At 42.3% G+C, this 25,449-nt stretch overlaps 1 protein-coding gene across 12 annotated transcripts in view; it reads left to right on the top strand.

The window, feature by feature from the left end:
• Ncam1 (neural cell adhesion molecule 1) overlaps positions 1 to 25,449 on the top strand; it is a 296,835-nt gene that overhangs the window by 151,959 nt on the left and 119,427 nt on the right. The gene's annotated exons all lie outside the window — the stretch shown is intronic.

The raw sequence follows: 25,449 nt of genomic DNA, 5'->3' as shown, positions 1-25,449 counted from the left end.
GGTTCTGCCTTTGAATAGAAGCTGATATACAGTTGGCTTACTCCAAATCTTAAAGATTCCATGCAAGATGGTTTTCCCTAGTTATACTTATTAAGCAATAGACTGCATTTCTCTATACCATGGTTGTAGAAATATCCTATCAGCTTTAACTGTCAATTTGACACAGCCTAGAGTAATCTGAGAGAGGAATCTCAAATAAGGGACTGCTCACATCAGACTAGCCTGTTGGTATGTTGGAGATGGGCATTGTTTTTGATGTAGAAGGATCCAGTCCACTATGGGCAGCACCATTCCCTAGGTAGATGGTTCTTCCTAGGCTGTCCAAAAAATTAGCTTAGCTAAACATGAACTTGTGAACAAGCTAGCATGCAGTGTTCCTCCATGGTTTCTACTTCAAGCTTCCACTTCCATTCCCCTCCAACATCCCTCGGTGACTGACTGTGACCTGGAAGTATAAGGCAAATGAACCCTTTCCTCTCTAAGTTGCTTTTGGTCAGTGTGTTTTATCACAGCAACAGAAAGGAAATTGGAGCAAGGAATATTCTAGAAATTCTAATCTCTGACATAATTTCTTACCGAAAAATGACTGCACGCTTTACATTTGAAAAAGTAGGAACATGATTATGAAAAGATCAAGAGAAACCTCAGTGACCTTTATTAATGAACGGGACTTTATTGGATTACATTTCATTTTCCTTGCTTCGTGACTTTATTAAAAATCACAGCAGGGATTGTAGCTCAGTGGTGATGGAAATGGCCTTTTGTACACGCTAGGCTTGAGCAGAAGGAACAGCTTGTGTGGCAGCTTACACCTCTTCATTCTAGAAAGTGCTGTTCAAATTGGGAAGATGACTTGCTCAGAGTCTTCTAGGCTGGGCACAAAGTAGGATGGCCGTGCTGGCCATGTGGGTAAGCTCAAATGGCTGTGTCACCTTTGAAAATAAGACATTGAGATCATTGTCTGTGAAATCTGAGAAGCTGTTTTAGTCCTTACGTTGCAAAGTTTAATCTTAGGTCTTTCTGGGTCTCTAAACTGTCCTTTGTTGTGATCAACAGCCACAAGAAACAATAGTGAATTAGTATAGTCCATTCCTACAATGTATCAGACACTGTGCTATATGGTTTTCAATATCAGCCTAGATATTTATACCACTCTTAGAAGAGAGGTCCTTCAAGGCTTCCAAGAACCTTTCAAGGTCAGGAAGCTCATCAACACACTGAAGCCAGGATCTGAACACAGGACACTGAGACATATGTGCTGCCCCAATCCTAGGTAGAACTGAGGGTGGAGTAGGCATTATCTCGTGCTCATAAAATGAATTCAGATCTGTTTATGGCCATATTCTTTATGTTTATAGCCCTACTCTTTTATTGCTTAGTCTTTAAGTAACACAGAAAGATCTATTACATCATTACAGCTCATTTTTTCATAATTGTGTTCTCAGTGGATGCAATTGACAAATTATCGAGCTTCTTGTGTCTCCCTGACATTCTTATGGAGTTTTGAGATGCATTTTAGATTAAAATTTCTCTCATAGAAAGCAATATTGCTACTATTCAATAAGAATCTGCTGAACTCCCCCCATTCCCACACTGCACCTCAAGAAGCTATCCCATGACACAAAATTGAGCCATCTGACAACAGAAAAGGTCATCCCTCTTACAGGTCAGACTTAGACAGGATTGGCATGATTGTTTATCCCAAGATGTCCATCGCACGTCCTAGTGCAGATGAATGCAGCAGGTTCTTGGTGAATGCTAAGATAGTTGAATACAGCCAGAAGGTTTAAGAATGCACAGAGGTATATTACAGCAAGTATGGAGTGCAGTACAGTTATTTACAGAGAAGTGCTCTCCTCAAGCAAAGACAGCCAGACGTCATTGGAGAATTTATACACATTGGGGAAAGAACATGCACGGCGGGCACACTCCAACATGCACGGTTGTGAGCACACTCACGTGAGGGCCACAGATCATGTTTCAGAGAGGCGGAGAGCAGATACCAACACTCATATGAGGTGAGTTTAGAAGTAGAGTGAATAAAGTCTCCTAAAAGAGTGGGTCACGACCCTGGCTGCTTCCTTGTCAGTTTGTCTGAACTGTCTGAGCTGAGGCATAAACTATAAAGGCTGGCATGGTAGCTCAGTTGGCAGAGAACTTACTCAGCGTGTACAATTCACTGAGTTACAACTCTAGCCCAGCATAAATCAGGCATGGTGCACTGAGCCTAAGAAGATCATCCTTGGCTATATGACAAGTTCAAGCCAACCTGCAATATATGAGACCACCTCAAAATAAAACTCAAAAAAGAAAAGAAAAGAAGAAAGAACTCCAAAAGTAGTCTTTTAAAGTATCAAACTCCTTTTACTTGTAAATTTAGGAGTTTGTACCCCAAAAATGCCTGTTTTGCTTAGTAGCTAACACAGACAACATTCAATCCTCTTTAGACCATTTAGACAGATCTTAGTGCAAGGGCCATGGTCAGATTTAAAGTCCTAGAGGGAATCTTTGTTCTGATCTATTTTTTTTTTTTTTTGCCTGTCTCTTGGCCATCAGAGAGAATCTAGTACACTTACCACATAGATTTCTCCTAGCCTCAAACTAAGGCAGAGTTTTACTTTTCACTGGCTGTAAGAACTATGCCTCATTTTATGACTCATTTTCTGTTTGAATTGTGATTCCAAAGTTTGATTCCACAGTGCATACCTATAGTTGGGTGCCTATTAGAAACACACCCTAGGCTTCTAACCCAGAATCTTCAAAGATGGGATTTGGAATTATTGTAAAAAAAAAAAAAAAAAATCTCCAGGTATTTTTTGTCGGTAGGCTTTGTGTTGTGTTGTTTTGTTTTGTTTTTCTTTCTTTCTTTTTTTTTTTTTTTATTTTTCGAGACAGGGTTTCTCTGTGGTTTTGGAGCCTGTCCTGGAACTAGCTCTTGTAGACCAGGCTGGTCTCGAACTCACAGAGATCCGCCTGCCTCTGCCTCCCAAGTGCTGGGAATGTTTTGTTTTTCCAAGACAAGGTTTCTCTGTGCACTCCTGACTGTCCTGGAACTCACTCTGTAGTCCAGGCTGAACTTGAGCTCACAGAGATCCATCTGCCTCTGCCTCCCAAGTGCTGGTATCAAAGGCATGTGACCCCTCTGCCTGGCCAGGTACTTCTATTGTCAGATTTTGCCTCCAAATAAAAAATGAAATTTATTATGAACAGTGTAATAAATGTAGTTTAGCAGAGTTGTAACAATGGTGTGGTGTGTCCACTATATATGCTACCAGAAGCTGCTGTGCTCTGTATGTACGTGGAACTACTCCAGCCTTCTCATCTTTCTTCCTCCAGAAGTCGTGTGAAATAAAGCTTGTATTAAAGAACTGCTAGTCTGTTTTCTACTGTGGAAAGGAATGGATGAAGATTATAATGGGAGTATCACCAACGCAGCATCTTTTTAGATAATAACTGTCTTTTAGGGAGAGTGTTTTAACACCTAGTTGCTTTTAGGAAAATTGGTAATGTAAGTTAAATGGCAGTGAGAGATAGAAGTTTTAAAGGTATCAATGTTAGGAGCTGCAAAGCATTAAAACTTTGTAATTCAATTTCCACCCAAAGAAAAATGAATTGTAACAATAAAAAGCTAAGTGCTTAGTGCTCATAACAAAAATCACCTAGCTGCAAACAAAGTCACTTTATAAGAGGAGTCATGTAGTCTTCTGAGAGCTTAAAGATGGATTGCATTTGGGCAGGTCGCCGTGTTCTGCTATTCGGAACTTAGCATATATGTGCCCTTAGATACAGATGAACTTTGCCTTTCTGATGAATGTTTACTACAAAAAGCTTAGCAGAGGGAATTCAGTGTTCAAGGCCTGTTGACTTTACTGAGAGTAGCTGAGCTCTTATTTCTGTCCATTTTCCCTGTGACATGCCCATTCTGCCTTCTGCCACTGAAGTATAATCACTGGTATTACTGGGCTGGTCTTGGGTTCTTTCCTTCCCTGTTACTTAATTGTGCTTCATCACTTAAAAGGGAGCATCACTTAAGCTCTTCTCTCTTGGGAGCTGGCTTTTCTTCCAACAACATCAAACACTCATAGCAATGCCCATTTATTGGAAATCCTTTCCAGCTCAGATCTTGCTTGTGAAGATGAGGTCAGTAATAGAGGCTTGGGAACACACAGCCCTAGGTTCGAGTCCCAGGTCTACCAGGCATTAATTCTGTGAGTCACATACCTTGTTAGTCTGTGAAACAGCACTGGGAGGCACCTTGTGTGTTATCATCCAGCATGATCCAGTATAGGAAGGCCTTTCTTCAGGGGTTTTGATCCTAATAGCAAATGGTTTCTACCCAGAGTGTACCTAATAAGAGGAAAATTTATGTACAAAGAAAATCCAAATATTTCATGATGACAGTGATGACAAAGATCCCTATTTGTATGATATTCTACAATACTGCCTTTCTCCTTTCCTGTCACAGGGCCATCTTCTTTTTCAAATAGCTTCATTCTGGGAGTTGACATACTTGTTTTTCTGGACATAAGGTTATAAACCGAAAGATCTTTCACATTTTATTAGAAACTTCCTTTTATAGGATCACCATAGACTCAAAAATGGAAGGGAGGTGCACACAGATAGGAAACATGGCCGGGCTAGGATGGGAGTGGTTGCAAATGCAGCATTTGTCATGGTAGGTGCCTGTAATTGATGCTGTGTGACCAGAATTGGTAATTACTGGAATTTTACTTTTTCTAAAGGTATGTTACGTAGACAACATATTAAAAGTTAAACCTGGAAGCCAGGTGCAGCAGTGTGCATACATAGCACTAGTATTAGGGTGGAAGTGGGTACATGGAGACAGGTGGACCCCTTGAGATTGCTGTCCATCCAGTCTAGCCAGTGGATGATCTCTGGGTTCAGTGAGATACCCTGTTTCAAAAGTTAAGGTGGATTGCAATAAAGGAAGAAGACACTGGAAGATACCCAACATTGAGCTTGTGCTCCACAAGCATGTACACAACACAAATGGGTACATACACATTCATACACACGAGGACATATACATACACTATACAAATTTATATGAGAGTGGCTGTGCAGATGAAGAATGAAGGAAATTGTGCCTTGCTTTCTGGGGGCCATGCAGCTTTATCATACCTTTGGTTTTCTCATCAGACAAAATTTCAGGGGATTCTGGGAGGCCAACCCTGAAATGGATGCTATGTTTGCTTTATGTGGGGCCTCTTGATTCCCAAAGAGGATCCGTTTTTTGACAAATGAATATACTCTCTGTAAAAATTCATTACTGACTTGGTATCTGAGGGCCAAGTTTTACTTTTAAAAATTAAACTGTTGTCCTGGAAGATTTGTTTCTGCATAATTCCCCATGCATGTGGAGCTGGCTTTGTACGTATCTGTTGACTTTATCTTCACTATAATGAGATTCCTTTTGATATGTTTTCTGAGCACTCTATAGACAAAGATCTGTATTATTTTTTAGACCAATGACAGTGACTGCAATATATGAGCATCTGTCATCCACTTTCCCCAACAGCCCTGAGTCACAGCTGTGAGATGATCACAGCCAGCCAGCAAGGCCAAGTTCAGTTCATTTCACCTTGTGATTAAAGACAGTGTTGTCCTAAGGACTAATTTAGAATCCACCCCTTTTTTACAGACACTGTAGGAGCATGAAATGCAAAGCAAATACCCCCTGGCACTGAGGTTGCTAACGAGAAAGGCAGGAATTTGGGTTTAAAGATTCCTTGTATGAGACTGTGACCTCAATAGAGGAGATGTGTGTGAGGATGGCAAGCGGCGAGGGTGGGCACCTCCCATCTGCTCTGCTCTGGAAGCAGTTCTCAGACCCTAATAGTCAGTAAATAGGCTAGCTGTGCTTTAGCCCGATTCTCTTACAGCTTCAAGTTGTGTTATATTAGCATATGCAGTTTATGCAGCTTGTCCATTCTTGTCCATTTTTTTGTTTGTGTGTAGGGTGCACATGTATGTGTGCACACATGTGGATGGCCTTGGGTGCCATTCCTCAAGAATGTTATCTACCTTATTTTTGACACAGGGTTTCTTATTGGCCTGGAGCTTTCCCATTAGACTAAGCTAGTCAGCCAATGAGCCCTAGGGGGTTTTCCTGTCTCTGCTTTCCCAGGACTGGAATTACATGTGGGTTCTGAGGATCACTCTTAAGTCCCCATGCTCAAAAGGGCAAACAACTTTATCAACTGAGTTTTTCCCCAGCCTATGTTGCCATATTTTGTATAAACACCAATAGTTCCAATGTCCTCTAGATAGGGTGTCTAAAGGCCACACTATTGATTTTACCATTGTTAATTAATTAAATGACTGTGTGGAACACAATCTAGGTCCAGGACATCTTCCAAATATCATCTTACGTGTGACACTTAAGATCCTTGAGATGCATAAGTAGCTTTGAGCACTCTTTACTGTTGTTGGCGGAGTTTTTGAAGAAACTGGGATGCCTCTGGAAGGGCTATAGGATATTTTTAAGAGCCTGGTGATTGTTAATTTCAGTGTTGAGAAATTTGACATGCTTTTCAGTTATTTGATACTGCCATGAATTTTCTACATTTTCATGTGTACTATAGCAGTGAGAAAAACATATTTTTACCTTTGGGTAAAGTCAGTATATTGAGTGGGTCTGTTGAACAGTATGGTACATAGTGGTATATATCAATGGGATAGCTAGTCAAATGGGATAACTGGCATTGGAACTGCCAGGAAAAAAGTGTTGTTTGTATAGACTACAGCCATGCAGGGACCTAGGATGGCAGAACTCTTCCCTGGAGTTCTTAAGCCAGTCAACCAACACGAGATGAAGAAGGGGAAGACACAATGGGTTGTTCGATATGCATCACACAAATGGTTTGCCCCTCTTCCACTTCCAGTCCGCTGGTCAGCGTCCAGTCACATAGCCATGAGTGACTTCTACAGAGACTGGAACCTGCTGTCCAACTGCACTGGAGATGGAAGTGGTATAGAGGATAGCTCTCACTGTCTACCACAGAGAGGGATTTGAAGTTCGCCTGACCAGCTCACATTTCCTGTGCCCAGGCAGGGCTGTGCTTATTAAGGTTTAGATGAGAAGGGTGTCACATGTAAGACTTTTCTGTGAAAGGGAAAGATATTTCCTAGCTCTCCTGCATGGGCTCCCACAGTCCTGCTCAGTAGACATGGTTTAGTTTGTAGAGCTGGCTCAGCGAACCCTCCTGGAGGTCAAAGGTCACCCATAGTGTTAGCACGTCTGGGTAGGACTCAACTTCAGATAGCTAGAAAGGCGCTGAAGTAATATCTAGCAATTAGGTGAGGAAAGGGAGCTTTCCCAGAAGACTCTGACCTACATTTTAAGCTCAGCTGTGAGCGTTTGTCTTTTTAAAAAAAAAAAAAAAAAAAAAAACAGAAAAAAATATTCAAATGATTCCCTCCAGTCACATCTGTTCATCTGTTTGTCTCAGTACTGAGTAATGTGTGTCACTTATTGACCCAGGGGAGAGGAGTCCCACTCCCTCCCTTCTGGATTTCTACACTATATTTTCTTCCAAATATAGCAGGTGACACAACTCTGTTCCTGAGCTTCCCCACCGCCCAGCTCTGAGGAGTATGCAGATGAGCTTGGGCCCGCACATGGACCAGAAAATAGTGGGGGTAGATGAAGGGGTAGTGTGTGTGTGTGTGTGTGTGTGTGTGTGTGTGTGGTGAATTCCATGGCCTCTTTTCCCTGCTTAGGCCTTAACTCAGCAAAATTATAACAAGGATGAGAGCTAAAGTCAGCCTGTTGCCCCATGGAGGGTTCCCTAACCATCATCCAGACAAGAAACAGTGTCTGCTCTCCACACACGGAGCCAAGAGTACTGACTGTTTCAAAGGTCATGTCTCAGATGTTGAGGGCTAAAGGTTGAATGTGCATCTAGTTGTACTTAACTCTATATAAACATGCAGGGTCCTGATGCCAAAAAGAGAAAGAACTAGGAAACATTGATATGTCCATACCAGTGCCCTGAACACGGGTTTAAGGAGTGGGGTTCTTTCCTTGTATTTAGAAGCACTTATTTCAAGGAGGAATGAGTGCTCAGGCAGCACTGTTGATGAAGGCTTCATACCCTTCATGTTTCTAGCAACAGACTCAACAGCTAAGAAAAGAGTTGAGGAGGGAAGTCCTCAGCTTGATGCTCAGGTTGCACCGTTTCTGGTACCAGAAGCAACAGGCTTCTAATTATGGAGAAAGGAGAGGTGGCTCTCCTGAGGTGCGGATGCATCAGATAGAGTATCTGTGTTGCTGTGTCATTCCTCACGAGATCTTGGGACGACCAAACTCTGCCCTTTTTATACAAGAATGTCATCTAATGGCCTTTTCTTTCTCTCTCTCTCCCTCTCCCTCTCTCTGCTTCTGTTCTCAACCTGATGCTGTGCTGCTGTGGCCTGCTTCTATGAAATCCCTTCCTGTGTCTCACATCACAACCAAAGGTAAGGAACTGAAAATCATGTGAACGTGTGCAGGCAGGACCATCCCCTTAACATGCAGAGGGCATTAACCTTGATCCTGGCATAGTTTATTTATTGATTGATTTATTTTACTTTAAGAGAAAATGTGAATGACTATGAGGACCTCTGTACTGGTATCAGTGTTCAGTTCATTTATTTTACAGTTTTGATGTTGAATGAGGTTCAAGTTTTTGTACATGTGTGTGTGCATGAATATAGTGCAGAAGGCTGGATTTTTGTATTCATTTTATATTTATTTTTGTATTTTTGTCAGCAGCTCACAATATGGGGAATAATTCACAGACTGTCAATAGCAAAGCTTTACAAAAACCAAATCTTAATTGAAAAGGAAGGGTGTTGACATTACTCTGACTTTATACTTTGCAGCAAACATGGTCCATGCAATAACGACTCTTACATGAGACTTTGTTAAATGTACTCAGTGATCATGTGGATGACCCTGTAAATGAGAAAATGTATTGTTTTGTACTTGCCAATCAAACCTTCAGGCTGTGGATCTCTCCTTGTTGTGATCATGGTTAAAAAATAAACTACATAATGCTCATGTGTGTGTGTGTGTGTGTGTGTGTGTGTGTGTGTGTGTGTAATGTATTGTGATGTGTTTGTATGTGTTTACAGATGTGTACAGGTGTGCTCAGAATGCACATGCATTGTAACTTTACTGTGCATATTTTTATTTTATTTTGTTGTGTATACCCATCTCAAAGTGAGTTTCCACTCCCTCTACTGTGACTAAATTGTCACCATATGTATTAATTGGCTCCATGGAGCTCAACATTCGTCTTGAGACTTAACGACTACCAGGTATTCTAGTGTTGCTTTTCTCCTCTGCATCCCCTCCTACACATTTCAGGCAGAAACATACATCTCCCCACAGTCCCTGTCACCTTCACACTGGGACGGCTGTCCTTTGTCACATTCAGTTGCAAGTATTTTTCTAAGGCATGTCATTTCATGTAAATGATGAAATTTGAGGATTAGCCATGAATTTGCACCTTGCAACTGTGTTGTTTGGAAGAGACTTGCCCTGTTACAGTAATCCACACTGAGAAGAGGAAACACCAGGTACATCCTCCATGGCAGATGGTTTCTGCCTTCTCCTACCAGTTCCCTACTGGGATGCAGGGAATTGCAGTGGAGACCATAACCTGAGCCTCACGACTATAAACTTTGACTAAAACAGTGTGCTTTATGAGCCTGAAGATTTGATGGTAAGGAAACTTTCCCAGAATTCCCTCAGGAACTTGGGTGTGTTAACACAGTGGCACAGATAGGAGCTGAGGAAGTGAGTGAGAGAGTGGGAAGACTGGGTAGATGGGGCTGTGATAGTCAGCATGGCTATGCAACAGCACACCACCCCCATGTTCTGCAGAAGCATCCATGGCAGGGAAGAGATGCAGCTTAGCACATTACGCACAGAAAGCAATAACCATCTTATGTTTTTTAAGCATATTTTTTGTCAATAAGAGTATCAAGCATTGAGAATATATGTCTTGGGACCTTGGGAACAGAAGTGCATCTGATTAGAGCCCCTGTAATCTCCAGGGCAAGTTGAAGCTGGGGCTATTTGGCTTCATCAAATACCCCTGTGTTGTGTGGGTCATGGCCTGGGAACGTGTCAAATATACCCTTAGGCCTCTTCACACAGGCAAGTTGGCATTAGCTGGTACCTTGAACCCTGAAGAGGTGTTTGGAAGTGCCTCTTCTTGCCTATGCTTGTGCGTGTATTCCTCTGCTCTCTGTGAAGAGATCAGTGATGCGTTGCCCTATGCAGCCTGCCAGGTCCACCTGCAGTGCCCTGGAGACAACTTGATTTAATATTGCAATTCGATTTAACAGTCAAAATGTATGCCAGGAACCTCGGGGCCGACTAGTTCTTGAAGATCTGTAATGAGCTGACTGAAAAGTGGGGTTTCTTGCATCTTATATGGGTCTGGGGAGTGCCTTTCCTGTGAGTCTATGTACAGGAGTCAGTGTAATTGATAGACCGCAATGAATCCCACCGTGGTTTCTTTTGTTTTCATGTTAATTTGGAAGTAAATGGGGTTGAGCCGTGGATGCTTACTTGGCATTTTTATTTTGGTGTGCTTTATAGTTTAACTTTTTTTTTAATTTTTAGTTTTAAATTATAAGTGATAGCCATCCATGTTTTTTTGGGAACAAAGTGATGTTATGATCTATAAATACAGCATGGAAAAATTAAGTCAAGCTAATTAACGTATCTCTCGCTTCAGATACTTACCAGTGATCGTGGGGAGAACTACCTTCCTTTTGTGGGCTTTATGCTATTTAACTGCATATCTGCTGCATTTTCATGCCCTGTCCTTATGTTGATGGGCATGGAGATTAATAACATAAGTTGGCCTTTGTAACTGATGATGCAGTGACCATGTGGGTGTGTACATCTCTTTGGCATCATTTTCCATCTTTAGAGTGAATACCTCGTAATAGGATTACTGCATCCCATGGCAACTACATCTTTGGTCTTTATGAGGAATTCCCATATAGCTGTCTATCACAGCTTTAATAATTTACTTTCCTCACATTGTGGTATGAGAGTTTCCTCTTCATAGTTTAGTGTGCTTTTCATTGAGGGGTTGGAAAGAGATCCATAGCAGTATCGTGGGACAGGACTGTGAGGAAGGTTATCATTTGAACCATCGATTATTTTAGTTATGGTAAGCCGGGTCACTCAAAGGGAGTAGAAACTTTTCCATGGGCCTTACGCAGCCAGCGAGGTTCAGGGTTCACTTAGAGAGTGATCTAGACTTTATTGATATTGGGGATTATTAACAGACTGGAAAAGAGGGAGACGTGGAGATATGCAAAGTCCAGGTCAGTCCTGTTAAGAATAGGCAGAGGATGAAAGCAGTACAGGAACCCAAGGGACAAGCAGGAGCTGCCAGGAGGATGAGGATCCACATCTGAGCTTCAGTTAAAAGTCTTTCTTTCTGTTTGTTTGTTTTTGCCATTTAAACTCTTTTTTAAAATATGCTATAATTTAAATAGAATTACGTTTTCACCCCATTTCCCACCATCCGCCCCCTTCCAGCTACCTTCCATCAAACATTTCCCATGCTCCCCCTCTCAAACTGATAGCCCCTTTCCCTTTGATTATGATTGCTATATATATATATGAACTGAGTCCATTTTTATTATTTGTGTGTATATGGTTTTAAGGCTGACCACTCTGCATTAGACAACAAGTAAGGGGACTTTTCCTGGGAGAGTCTAATCCTCCTTTTCCCAGCGGTCGTTAGTTATCTGAAATTCTTTGTCTATGGGTAGGACCCCACAACATTTAGCTCCTTCTCAGTTAGCATGTCCACTGATGAGGCTATTCTTCTGGTTTTGTTCATGCAGTCATTTCTAGGAAACTGCCTCACAGAAGACTCCTTGCTATTATGGCTTTCACAGTCTTTCTGCCCCCGCTTCTTCACTGTTCCCCGAGTCACTGGTACAGGATCCGTGGTGTAGATGCATCCAGTGGGGCTGGGATCCCCACCTTCTTTGACCTCTGCATGTGTAGAGGCCTTTCTGGATGCACACCCCGGTTAGCTTCCGAGCTGGCTAAGCCCTAGAGCGCATGGTAGCCACCCAGTGAGCGTCAAAACCGGACCTGCTGCTAGGCCTTACCCAAACATTGAACTCTGGCATCTGTGGGTGTGGCTGCTTAGATGGCTCTGCTTCTTAAAGGCCTTCATCAACAGCTCTTGTGGGACTCCCGATTCAAAAGGAAAGGAAGAAATTCTCGTGAACAGGCAGGAGACAGGTGCTTGGCAAACCTGTGGCGCTGTTTACGGTGGAATTCTGGCACTAGGAAGGAGCCAGATTGTGGAAAGGAACGAAGGGAGATAGTGGAAACTGTACGTGGGCGCCCAGAGTGAAGATATTTGGCAGAAAGGGAGGGGGGAGATAGAGCAGTGATGGGGATGACTGCAGGGTCTGGCAGCAGGTTTTGTTTTTGTTTTATAAGATAACCAAGTACCAGAGCAGCTGCTTGGTAAGGAAGAACAGAGAGCCATGGTAGAAAGAGGTAGCATTAAAAATATGGGGGGGGGGGCATTCACATGGTCTAGAACTCCCGGGGAAAGAAGAACGGGGTGATTTGCTTTCATGAGTGAAGGGTGAAGGAAAAGATGGGAAAAGGGAATGATGGTGCCTCTAGCAGAGCCACCCACACCGGAGGTGTCTCCTTCTCCATTGTGCTTGTGCATGGGCCCGGCTCTCTTAGAAGGGGTTAGGGATCAAGGAGACATTAGGAAGTAGGTAGCATGGGGAAGCAGATTGGATTAACCTGTGAAGATTGTACCAGGAAGACAGGACATTCATGAGTGATGTCCAGGCAGCATGGATGCTTTTTAAGTGGGCAGGGTTTGAATTTGGCTCTGCAAGTATTTGGCTCCTGGTCTCAGAGGTACAAAATTCAGGCTCAGATGAGCAGAATGGGCTTGGGAGGGAGCTGGGCTGAAAGTTAGCTCAAGGGCATTCAAAGAATGTTAGCACCCTGCAAGAAGCTAGCCATAGAGTGTGTGATTGGATTCCCAGTGGGAATCCGACATCCTTCCTGGGATGGGGCAGCCAGTATGGACAAAAGAGGGATGGAGGATCCAGGGGCAGGACACTAAGTAGACTTGAAGGCTGTGTGAGCAGGGCCAGATGGGGAACATGAACCTCAGTAGGAGACAGAGAGAAGGGGGCAGCTAGAGGACAATCAGGAATAACATAGGCAAGGTGGAAGGCAACCCCCAGGATCCTTGTGGAGTGTGAGGTTAAACTAGGAACAAGAATAAATGGGAAGACTGGAAAACAAGCAGGAGCGAAAGGTAGCTTTGTGGTCCTAAAACAGCCCTAACAGGAGGCGGGGTGGGGCTGACTTTGAAGAGACGCCAGCGGATTTAGCAGTGGAAATGATTTCTCTCCCCCTCAAGACCAGCAAATCAAAGACTATGAGTAAAATATAGAAATGGCTTAAATAACATGAATATTTTATGTTCCCCATGTTATCTAGAAACCCAGCTGCTTGCTGACCATTAAAAGAAGACAGTTATATACCTAGTAGTGAGTTGTTTTTAAAATGAATACTCCAAGAATCCATTGGCTGAAAGACATTTCTTGACTTGAATTCTTCATTATGCTTCTGGCCTTTGCAAAAAGTAGCAAATGCACATTATGTACAAACGTGCCTAATTACTCATTCATCTGACATTTTGGTGGCATTAAGCAACAAATATTAATTTGAGACCCAACATTGCGATTGTCTCTAAGATGTGTGGTGTCTCCAAAAATATAAAGCCCGCATTTCAAAATGACTTTTTTCAAAGACTGACTGTGGCAGTCTGCACTATTGGAGTCTTCTATACCTTAAAAAGCTTTCAAAGAAACATTGCAATTTACAGAATTCATTACCATGTCCAACCAGTTAGAACTTTGAAGAGAACCACAGTAGGGAATGAGATATTCTCCAGAGCATGTCCTTAAGCCGCAATGGACTTTGGGATAAAGGCCGTTTTGCAATGAAGGAGAGACTTGGATCAGATATATAGATGTCTCTGAGCCCCGAAGAGTAACACATTTGACCAGTCCTGCTCAGAAACCCTTCTTGCTCTCTGTTCAGGCAGGAAGAAGAGTAACAAAGGGGACGCAGGAGGGACAAGATAGAAATACAAAGTAGATGTCTCCTTGCATATGGGGAAATCCAAACAAACTAACAAAAAGAAAAAACCGAGACATGTCTAATTAGTTTCCAGAGCCAGCTTTACTGTGAAAAGATAAAAATAAATAAAAACCTTCATCTAAGATAAGAGCAGCAGGAGCCGCGTGAATCCCAGGTGTATGGGTGACTACAGCGGAGAGCTCCAAAAGCCCCTGTTGTTCAACTCAGCTGCCTCTGCTACACAGATGTGTTTACAGAAAGAATATACAACTGACCGTGGGTAGCTCCCCCCTACACACACACACACACACACACACACACACACACTGATTAATTTCTCCACATGCTGGCAGCTTTCTACGCGCCTGGGGTATCAGACTTGGGAGATGAATGTGGAAATCAACAGCAGGTGGGAGGTTAGCTTTGTCTAGCCCAGCTGCTGTTCCACGAATCCCCTATTCTTTTTGGTTATCTCTGCCCCACATCTGTGGTCGAGCGGGACCCATGGGCTTCTGTCATCATAGGCCTGGGAGGCACACCAACAGCTCAGTGCCCTGGATGGAATAACAAACAGCAAGAATGACAGCCCTGTCGCTATTTGCAAGAGCCGACAGTTATCTGTGTGTATGCATGCGCACGCACGTGCTGCAGTTTGAGCTCATACTTCCTACAGATGCATGACTTCCCCTGAATATTGCATTGACTGGGCTCTTTTACAATAGCTTCTTGCTTCGTTTAATTATATAAAGAACACTGTTAGATCTGCATGTGCTTTTTATTTTAATTTTAGTGATGGTACAGAGATCAAAAAATGAGCTGCCTTCCTGCCCCTTACATTGAAGCTTGAAGGATGATGTATTCCCTACATGCTCAGAGATGTTTTCACCGTAGAATTTTGTGTAACCTTCTGCAGTCAATCTCCACTCTTCCAGAGTTCCACTAACCACAGATGGCCATGCAGTCTGTCATGGTCAGGAGCTGCTGAGAATTATGGAGGGGTACAGGCAAATGGCACGTGCCACTCTTTGATGGCACCTCACCACTGGGGCACGGTCCCAGTGAGGCCTAGCCTGCTGTGTTCAGTAATAGTGCGGGATTTTGTGTCTCCCAGGCTGCCTTTGTAATCTGCAGTGGTCAAATGGCCATCTTAGAGGCTCCCTTAGGGAAGAGCTTCCTTCTCAACAAAGCCATAGTTGCCAATCTCATTTAGAAATATTCTACAGGAAATATTGACTGATTATTGCTGGCAGGAAGGAAATCAAAATTCTCTAAATCTTACTGCAGAATAGATGACTGAAATGGTTTTAAGTTCAGTTGCGACACAAGTTATTCTGTTGTAAGCTTCTTGATCTGATCAATGACCTATTTAGCCTGTGGATGTTTTTAAAATTTGTCATATGGGCATTGCTTCCTCCACTTGTTTCTGCTTGGAGGCCTTTCAGAAATAATCTCATTCTAATAACAAGCCATGATGGTTGAAGGGCTCATTCTTTTGACCTGTCAGCCTACAGAATACATCAGATATTTACCCTGCACTGCTATCGGTTTGGTATGTGTCAAGGTCTGCCCCTACTTCCAGCACACAAATATTTATAGCCATTAATTTACCTTTTTGACACTTTCAAACCTTAGTGTTCTATGTTTGTGTGTTTGTTTTATATTTGTGACCTTTAATGTGGGAGAAAGTTTTTGGGGCTGGAGAAACATCTCCATGGTTAAGAGTGCATACTGCTTCTGCAGAGACCTGCGCTCTGTTCCCCAAGAGCACCTGAGTTCAGTTTCTAGCACCTTTCTTCTGGCCCATAGCTCCAGTTCCAGGGGAATAAGACCCTCAGATATGGCCTCCACACAGACACACGTTTTTGTAATGTATTGTTATGTACAAAATCTTCACAGAATTGGCCTTAAACTTTTTCTCTGTACATTCTCAGTATAAATAAGCGAGTAAGTTGTCACAGAGTGGAGAGTGATTTAGAGAGGATCCCTAACATAGTTGGGGGTAAATTCAACCTTGAAATGGGCGGAAAATCGGGAAGAGACTCATGGAGTGCTTGATTGACAGTTCATAAAGAGACCAGAGATCTTGGCGGCAGTCTCTTGATTTTTTTTTTTTTGTAAAGTAGTGTATGCAGATACAAAACTGAAACAGCAAGGTCAGGGCAGTAGCGCAGTTGGTAACTGTGTAAGCATGAGGACCCAAGTTCAAAAGTTCAAACCCAGCACTTATATAAACTGTCAGGCACGGTGGCACCTGCTTGTAATCCCTGTGTTGGAGAGGAGACAGGCCAGGCCCTGAAGCTCACTCGTCTACCAGCTGAACCCTAACCAGGGAACTTCAGTTTACAGTGAAAAGATTCTGCCTCAAAAAAAAAAAAAAATAGACGCTGACAGCTGACTTCCACATTCATGCCTGTGGAGTTCATACACCTACACACACACACACACACACACACAACATCTTCAAATTGGAAATGGCTTTGGGAACAAACCCGTGTAGTCTCTTTGTGATCTGTCAGCTGATGACCAGTTAACCACCAGGATTTGAATGGTTAGAGCACAGACTAAACTTAGACACTGCTCTGGGTGCCGGTTTGCTGTAGTGACCAGGACAAAGATGCCATGCAGTTGGGTTTGAGTGAGCACCTCTGCATCTAACAGCCTTTACAAACACTCGCCCTCCAGTCTAGGATTTATGGATTTCTGTAACTCAGACCCAGGTTAGCCTCAGAGGGGTTCTCATCCAGCCTCTTGACAGGTGGAAGCCACTGCCAGGGAGACTGTCTTTGAACACCTTGCTTGGATGCAGTCAAGGAAGGCTGGGTTTCCAGGAAACCTGAGCAGTCTTAGAGCCATGGTCCAGCACAATGAAACAAGCCCTGTGTTTCCACACTAACCCTCCACATGGTACAGCTTGGTCTTTTGCTGACGAAGGCAGGCTGCTAACTGGGTACACTGCTGTGTTTGCTGAAAATCCTTGGCTTCTATCACATGAGCTAGTTTGAAACCAAGTCTCCCATACTGGTGTGCCCAGAGATTAAATGTTTTTGAACTTGAGTGCAGGACTTTCTTTTTACATTTATCTTTTATTATTTTTTATTTTTATTTATTTTTTGGTTTTTTAAGACAGGGTTTCCTCTGTAGCTTTGGGACCTGTCCTGGAACTCATTCTTGTAGAGAAGACTGGCCTCGAACTCACAGAGATCTGCTTGCCTCTGTCTCCTAAGTGCTGGGATTAAAGGTGTGCACCACCGCCCACCACCCAGCATAGTTATCTTTTGTATGTTTTATTATGCTAAAATAGAGCCCCATTCCAGCTGATTTTGAACATTGGGCCTTGGTTTTTAAAATTATTTGTTTTTATGTGCATTGCTGTTTTGCCATGGGTGTCAGGTCCACCGGAATTGACAGTTGTGAGCTGGGAATTGAACCCTGGTCCTCTGAAAGAGCAGTCAGTGCTCTTAACCATTGAGCTACCCATCTCTCTAGCCTTGGGTCTTGACTGTTTTCTCTAAACAGTTTTGATTGGTTGCTTCATATGGAAATCACTGTTGAATACTTTGTAGTATTCATAAGTTGTGTGTGTCATCAGCTAGTGTCTCAAGTCATAGTATATACTTATGACAAGACTCAAAGAGTGTCTTAAAGCCATTTTCTGAATTATTCTAATGATTTCATGTTTACTACTATTGTTACTTTTATCTCATTGAGCCAGCACAATGTTCATACCGGGAACAACTGCTCCCCCATTGTCTTGTGCTGGCTCGTGTTTGCATTATTAGTATCTTGAATCCACTGTTTCTTTGTGGAAATCTTTCTTGTTTTAAGCCAGCTGTTCATCTTGGAAAGATTGGTTTAGTTAAAACTAGAAAATGTAATCCATAAATCTCCTTAACAGGGCTCAGCTGAACGGCTGTGTGGGCTGTGTGTGGTAATGGAGAGAGTGAAGATAAATAGACAGGGGCCTTCTATCTTCAGCTGTTGAACACATCCCAGACACCTCGCATGGCTCGTGTGACAGGCTATCCTCTCCATGTAGACCAGGTGACTCTATGGCTGCTAGGCAGTGCACTTAAAATATCTGTGAACACTGAATTCCTTCTTTTTAAAGGTTTAAAAACAAGCAGAAGTGGCCCTAGTATTGTTTTCTACATTATGTGGAATCATTTCAAAAGCATCCCTAAGATCTGTAAGAATGGGCTTATTTTTTTTTCTTTTATTTCTGCTTTGGTAGCTCACCTGAAGTTGTTTATCAAGCCATACACAATATAAAAATAGTAGCTGAGAGGATTTTGGTGAATTCTTAGACAAGGTATAGTGACCCAAGCCTGTAGTCTCAGCACTTGAAAGACTGAGACAAGAGAATCATTAAGCCAGCCAAGCCTAGGCTACATAGTGAGTTCCTTTCTCCAAATAAAATTAAATTAATAAGCAAGCAAGCTAGCAAGCAAAAGAGATGAATTTTTGGAACCCCAGGACAGACTCTCTTGGTTGATGTTGATTTATTCATCAATGCTATTCAGAGATAGCCTTTACACTAGATGTGAATAAATCCAAGAGTGTTGACAATCTGTTCCTACCTTTCCCACAAAACATACCATTGAACAAATCCAATGATTCTAGATGCACCCTTGGTGGTGATGACCCCCCACACCCCTATCCCCGAGCCTCTTAAATGACAAGCTGCAAGCTAAGCTCCCTCAGGTGCTATTTCATTTGCTTCTCACACAAAATCCATGAGGTGGGCATTTTATTCCTAAACTGCACATTAGAAACCCAAGCCACAGAAAGGTCAAGCTGGGATGGTTCTAAGCTGGAAGGAGGGGACTGCTGAGCATTACTGGTTGTCATTAGAAGAAAATATTTGGGTGTATACCTCACATAAACCCCTAGAGTGACCAGGGTGGCCTCAGAAGATGCATGAAAAATAGTGAGTTCATTTTTTTTTTTTTTTTTTTTTTTGGTGCTCAGACCCATCCAGGGCCCTGTGTATACTAGGTGAGGACTGAATTATCAGCACTTGGTTCTCTGAGACAAGGTTTTTCGATGTAGGCCATACTGGTCTCAGAGTTACTATGCATCCCAGGCTGGCCTTAAACTCACCTCTGCCTCTGTGTACCTCCCAAGTGATGGAACTTCAGGTATACATGGCACAGGACAGGTGTTAAAACACTATGTTCTCTGCACACATAACCCCTAGCCACCCTTTTGAAAAGTGGGACATTTGAACCTCTGCACATGGTGACTCCCTTATCCTTGATATGTGTGCCTGGGTTTGAAGGCCAGAATATCCATAGCTGCATGCTTCTTGAGCCAGCCTGGTACAAGCCATGGGTGCCTCGAGACAGAAAATGGCTGCATGGAGGGCTGCCCTGCCTATTATCAAAAAAGAAAAAAATTCAGTCTTCTGATCCCGGTTCATCTGCTCTGTTTAGAAGCTCACTCCCTGCAACAGCTGTTTTCTTTGTGGCCTGGTGCTGTCTCCCCACCTACAGTAGCTTTCTTGAGAAGAATAGAATAGTAAAGAACTGTGCAATTTTGAGAGATATTTTTTGTCTTCTGTAGTGATATTTTAGTTATTCCCAGCTCTTATTAAGAATTTTTCAACAAATTAAAATTTTGAAAAATGGTTGAATCAATATCTAGTCACCAATCAAAACATCGTTGTTACTATTTTGCTGTCTGCTTTCTGCTGAATTATTTTTAAGAGCTGAAGATTTATGTTTCTTAGCCCCCAAACATTTCATTATCTCCTCTGTTAAAAATAAGGATATTGGCCAGTGAGACATTGCTTGCTGGGCAAGCCTGACCCCTGACTTTGGTCCCTAAAACCCATGGAAAGGTAGAAAGAGAAAACAAGCTTCACCAAATTGTTTTTTGGCTTCTACATACATCCTGCATGTGTGTATGCATGAGCACACACATGTACACACAGAGAGAGACAGTGATAACAGGATGTTGCCACTGAAATAAGTGTTTTCTTACATTACTATGGTGCCATGTTCATAGAAAAAAATCAACGTTACTTTCATGTAGTGTGTAATAACATTCTGTGTTATTTCTTTCCAAAACGTGTTATGTATTTTTCCCCAAACTAAAACTTGAGTTAGCTCCCACATATTGCACTTGGCTTTTATATCTCAGTTTTAAGCTTTGGGACTTTTGGTGTAAAGAAGATGAGATTATAAGTCCTGATTGATACAGATATATAAGTATTATAGATATATTACTTTTTATACATTTATATTATATATTTATTTAATATAGGCACATATATATATGTATGTATATTATCTAAGTCTCATTTTATATGAATGATGACCTTTCCGATTAAGTAGACTATTGATCTAGATTGTTCCGGTGGTTTTGTACCAGGTTGTAAATGATGCCGGATATGTTCAAATTGCAAAATATAGAAATCTCTAAAGTGTACCTGGGAACCACATTTTAACAGAGGGCATCCGTCATCTGCAGATGTTCACGGGATATTTAGTGCTCCAATGTTTCGTGCGTAAAACCATCTTATAAGCAAATAGTACATCTAGGGTTTGGACTTGACACTGATAATGGATTATAATAGATTGAAATTAAATATGATTTATGTGACAGGAAAAATGGTGCCAGCTAAGTAAATAATTGATTAATCATTCCCTGGTTAAAACTGGCAAGTTAAATTGCAATGCTGGAATTAAATGCCCCCACCCCCCTACCGCTGCCCAATGCTTCTTAGTCCTGATAGAAACTGCATAAAGATGCATGTCAGCAGCTGTCCAGAAAAGGTCCTCCCTGGCTGTGTTTGGGTTGCACCAACATGTCATGTGTATTGGTTTATGAGAGAGGGAGAGAGAGAGAGAGAGAGAGAGAGAGAGAGAGAGAGAGAGAGAGAGAGAGAGAAACTTAGGGATAAAAAGAAATAGAGAGACCCATGTTTGCTTGGTAATCAGCAAATTTAGAAGGCAAGAAGTAACACATTTTCTTGTTCAGATTGTGCTGATCATGATAAGTGGGGTCAACATGACTTTTCATGAGTGAATTTAGCGTGGCAAACTAGTAACAAACATGATGCTGGTCACTATGTGGCTCCCACTGCTCATGGATTACTTTGAGTCATTTAGACTTCCAGTCATCAATCTCTGGTACAGCATCGAAAAAGAAAGACCTGGGCAGAAGATCTCTGAAATATGTTGAGCTTCAGATGTAAGGTCCTATCAGCTAGGAGTCTTTAAAGCCGTGCCAACTTCTCTCCTCGGGATTTTACACCTAGTGATTGTGTGTACCGCCTTTGTGAACCCCGTGCCACTAGCAGTCTCCCTATACATTTCTGAGACCACCAAAAAGTTTATATGCACCTAATTTATAGGAAGTAGTATATCGTGTGTTTGCATGCATGCATGATGTCTGTGTGGACACCCATGCCAAGACACATGTGTGGAAGCCAAATGACCTGCAATTTTCTTCCTTTTCTCGAAGATTAGTACTCTTCCCAGAATGCTCGACTAACTAGACTGTTTTATTAGTCAGAATAAGCCATTCTGAGAATATGCAGAATAAGAGAAATTTTATTGCAATTAGAAAAAGACTTACATATTTCAGAAAAAGGAATAAGCACTTGCACGTTCCAGTTTCTACTTAAAAGCCTTTAATTCACAGTAATTCGACGACATAAGACAGAGAAGAGCTGACCCCACTTATTACCCAAGGCAATGTTGTGTTGAATTTTAATTATCAAGATCACTTCAGCATTTGTATTTTTCAGGTCAGCAGGATATGTCCTGTATAGCCCTTAACAAATGTCTGAGGCAGTTACATCTGTGTCTCTCCTGCATAAACGGGAACATCCATGTCACAGAGTAACAAGTGTGAAGATGGATCACATATCACCGATGTAAAGTGCCCACAGCACATGCTGACACATTCGTCAACATGGACACTTGGGTTGGAGGGTCCCCCAGCCTATCTGCATGATCGAGAAGTTATTACATCAGTCATCTTAATTGGTTCATAACATTGCATTGACCTTGTAGGGATGCACTGTCTAGCTCATGACCTCAGAAAGACAGACACCTCCTCTTAGTTTAATTTAAAGAATATGAATACTCCAGTTCAGGCTGCAGGACTCTGATGCCTAACACAGTGACACCATTCATTGGCTCTTCCAATTTTGCTAGCCCCGGGAGTAAACAGCAGCTGGCTTATCTGCAAATGTAAACAAATGTGAACAAAGAATCCACAAAACAGACCTTTGTTAGGAAATGCTATGATTCTTCTTCGTCTAGGAACCTGGGCTGGATCCAATAATATTGCCTTAAATACCGAAACTACAAAGGATGAAAGTGTGGCAAAAGTGAGAGTTCATGACTAACACTAACTGTTCTGATGCCCAAACATTAAATTGCAAATAGTTCTTTATTTTTATAACAAATGCAAGAAAAATCAGAATCCTCAACCCAATTTTTGTCTCAGAAACTTGCAAACATTCTTTAACATATTAATACATATAGTGCCCACATTGGTGAGCCTGAGAAATGTGAACATTAAAACTGAACCTTATTGGATGTCTCCTCCATCGTGTCTCTGTGTATGTCTGCACACACCCACTTGCATGCAGGTGAATGTGTGTGCACATGCATGTAAAGGCATGTAGATGTCTTTTCTAATATACCATTCATCCCATCCATCTTTTTTTTAAAAAACAGATTCTCTCCCTGGCCTGCAACTCACCGTGTTTGCCAGGCTTATCTCTACTTCCCTCCCAGGGGCTGGGACTTCCCACACATTCCACCACACCCAGCTTTTTTACATCAATTCTGGGCATCAAACTCAGGTCCCCATGTCTGCATAGCAAGCCCTTTATGGGCTGTCATGGCCAGCTCCCTAGTCCCCTCTTTCTCTTTTCAGTGATCTCCTTGGCCATTGTCTGGTTCAGTGCTACACAACAGGGAAATGTTACCTTTCAATATTTTCCAGGTCCGTGTAAAGAGTTGTCTCTGTGTTTCTCGTGTGGGTTAGCTGAGTAGAGGTAGTGTCTTTGTTGATGTGTTCTGAATACACAATACTATCCTTGCCACTGCCCTCTCCTAGCCATTGGAAACACAGCTTGGTGTATGAGTGTCTGCTGATTCAAGCATATGAACACAAACAGAAAGGCCTATGACACTGGGGGTCACTTCTCCTGGCACTAGCTTCTGGAGTCATCCAGATACAGGCATCTCCACTAACATTTGTGAGTTAGTTTTCATCGAAATCACTCATGGTCCAGCTTAATGATTCCATAAAAGCCTTGATTTGCCCTGCCCCATGTGAATGGAACTATTTGACATAAAAAATGGTTATTAGTTTTATAGTTCTGCCTACTTCCATGCCTCTCTCTATAAAGAATATGAGAAGAGATATTAGATCTCAATTTTTAATACCATTATTGACATCATTGGGGAGCTTTATAACTCTTGACATTTGCTTTCAGTGTTGGGGGAAGAAAGAGAAAGTAAATTGATTTGGTATTTATTTCTGAAGTTAGAGTATGACAAGTTACTTTAAACAGAAAATATATAGGCTGCTTTGGAGTACAGCAAACAGAATGGGTTGTTGGTCTTGAACGTGAACATAAATTTTAGAATCAAATGGGTAATGCAGTAATGATAATAACATCATTTGATTGCTAAATGAACCTGTTTTATGATATTCATCATTGGATTCCTATTGCCACCTAGACAGCCTTCAAAAGTGATATAAAGTGATGTCTGGACCTGCAGACTAGCTCATGACTGAACATACAGCTCTCCTAATAGAAGTTAACTTCTTCAGAGCGCTGTGCTCTCAATAGTTCCCTCTTTTGCTGTAGATAAAATGCACGTATTTCAAAAGAGTAGTCTTTGAATGTGAACTTCTTTGTAAGAAATAGAGTCCCATTTTGCAGTGGGCATGGTTTCCAGTTGTTAACAATATGGGGACAGTTGCACAGGGGAGTTGATGGCAATAGTGACTGGGCACAGGTAGATCTGATCTGGAAAAAGCCCAGTGAGAATGTGGAGGGTGGGGGATGAAGAGCAGCCAAGATCTTTGCCACTGCCTTAACATGCCAGTTGGGTTCTCAAAGGTTGCCTTAAACCCACACAATCTATTCAGAAAGATTCCTACTGTTTTGGTTTTGTTTTTTTATATGGGTCTTGTGGAGCTCAAGTGAAGCTTGGTCCTATTATGTAGCTGAGAATGTAACCTTGAACGCCCAGTCTCCCACTTGCATCTCTAAGTCCTGAGACTATTGGCACACACCATCACAGCCAGACCAAGCAAGTTCATACTGTGTAAGAAATGGTGCAGAAACTGTACTTGGTGAATTCTGAGCCTGGAAGAGACTGTGTGTCAGAAGCGACACTCAGGGTTGTCCTTTGGCCTCCACATGCACATGGACACAGATGCACTCATACATGTGCACCAGTACACACATGAACACCCACACACACACAAATGTTTATTAAAAATGTCAAGTCATTTTATTTGATCACAAGACACTTAAGCCCAGCTCAGGCACCCGTGGGGTTTGAATGCATGAGATTCGGTATCCTACCCAGTTCTGTATGAACTAATGAGCCCCCTGGTTGAGCCATTAGCGTGCTGCCAGATGCTCCAGCGGGTGTGAAATGCTTGTTTCTGTAACGTCCAGGCAAAGGCCTGCAACTCAGAGCCTCGGCATCTGTCCCCCAGCTCCTTGTGTCTGCTGTGTCTCTTCCGTCAGCGCCAGTCCGTCTGAGCTCTTTCCCTTGCATTGCTAAATGAAGATGATGCCACCTTATTTACCCCAGCAGTGTTCCTCGTGTAGATAAATGTTAAACTGTGCAATAGATTTTTTTAAATGAAATTTTAATTACTCTCTGCTATTCTGAGCTCATTGCAATCAGCAGCCATCTTGCTGGAAGATAAAACAAAACAAAACCCGGCAGCTCGTCGGGAGGAGCAAAGGCCTTTATGGAGTGGGGGACAGAAGCCCATTGTCAGCAGCAGCTGTGGACGCCTTCCCCAGGCACAGGCTCAACTGCCAGAGGGTTCAGAGGCTTGGAGTTTTCCACTGATGGTTCCTCTTCCCTAATGAGGTCACCTCTCGGCACAGTAGGTGGACCAACTCTGCTAGTGGGAGACTCAGAAATCATGTTGCAATTATCGCTCTTGGTTTCTAGCAATCTCCTATAGTTTCCAAATGCCAGGAGCTAGAAAGGGAGGGGTGGGGTTGGTTCCATATCCTCTGCAAATATGGAACTAGATAGAGAAGCTACATCCTT

The sequence above is a fragment of the Chionomys nivalis genome, chromosome 4 (genome assembly GCF_950005125.1).
Source record: "Chionomys nivalis chromosome 4, mChiNiv1.1, whole genome shotgun sequence".
NCBI lineage: Eukaryota > Metazoa > Chordata > Mammalia > Rodentia > Cricetidae > Chionomys > Chionomys nivalis.
Note: the sequence above shows the minus strand (reverse complement) of the source record. Positions and strands in the feature narration are given on the sequence as shown.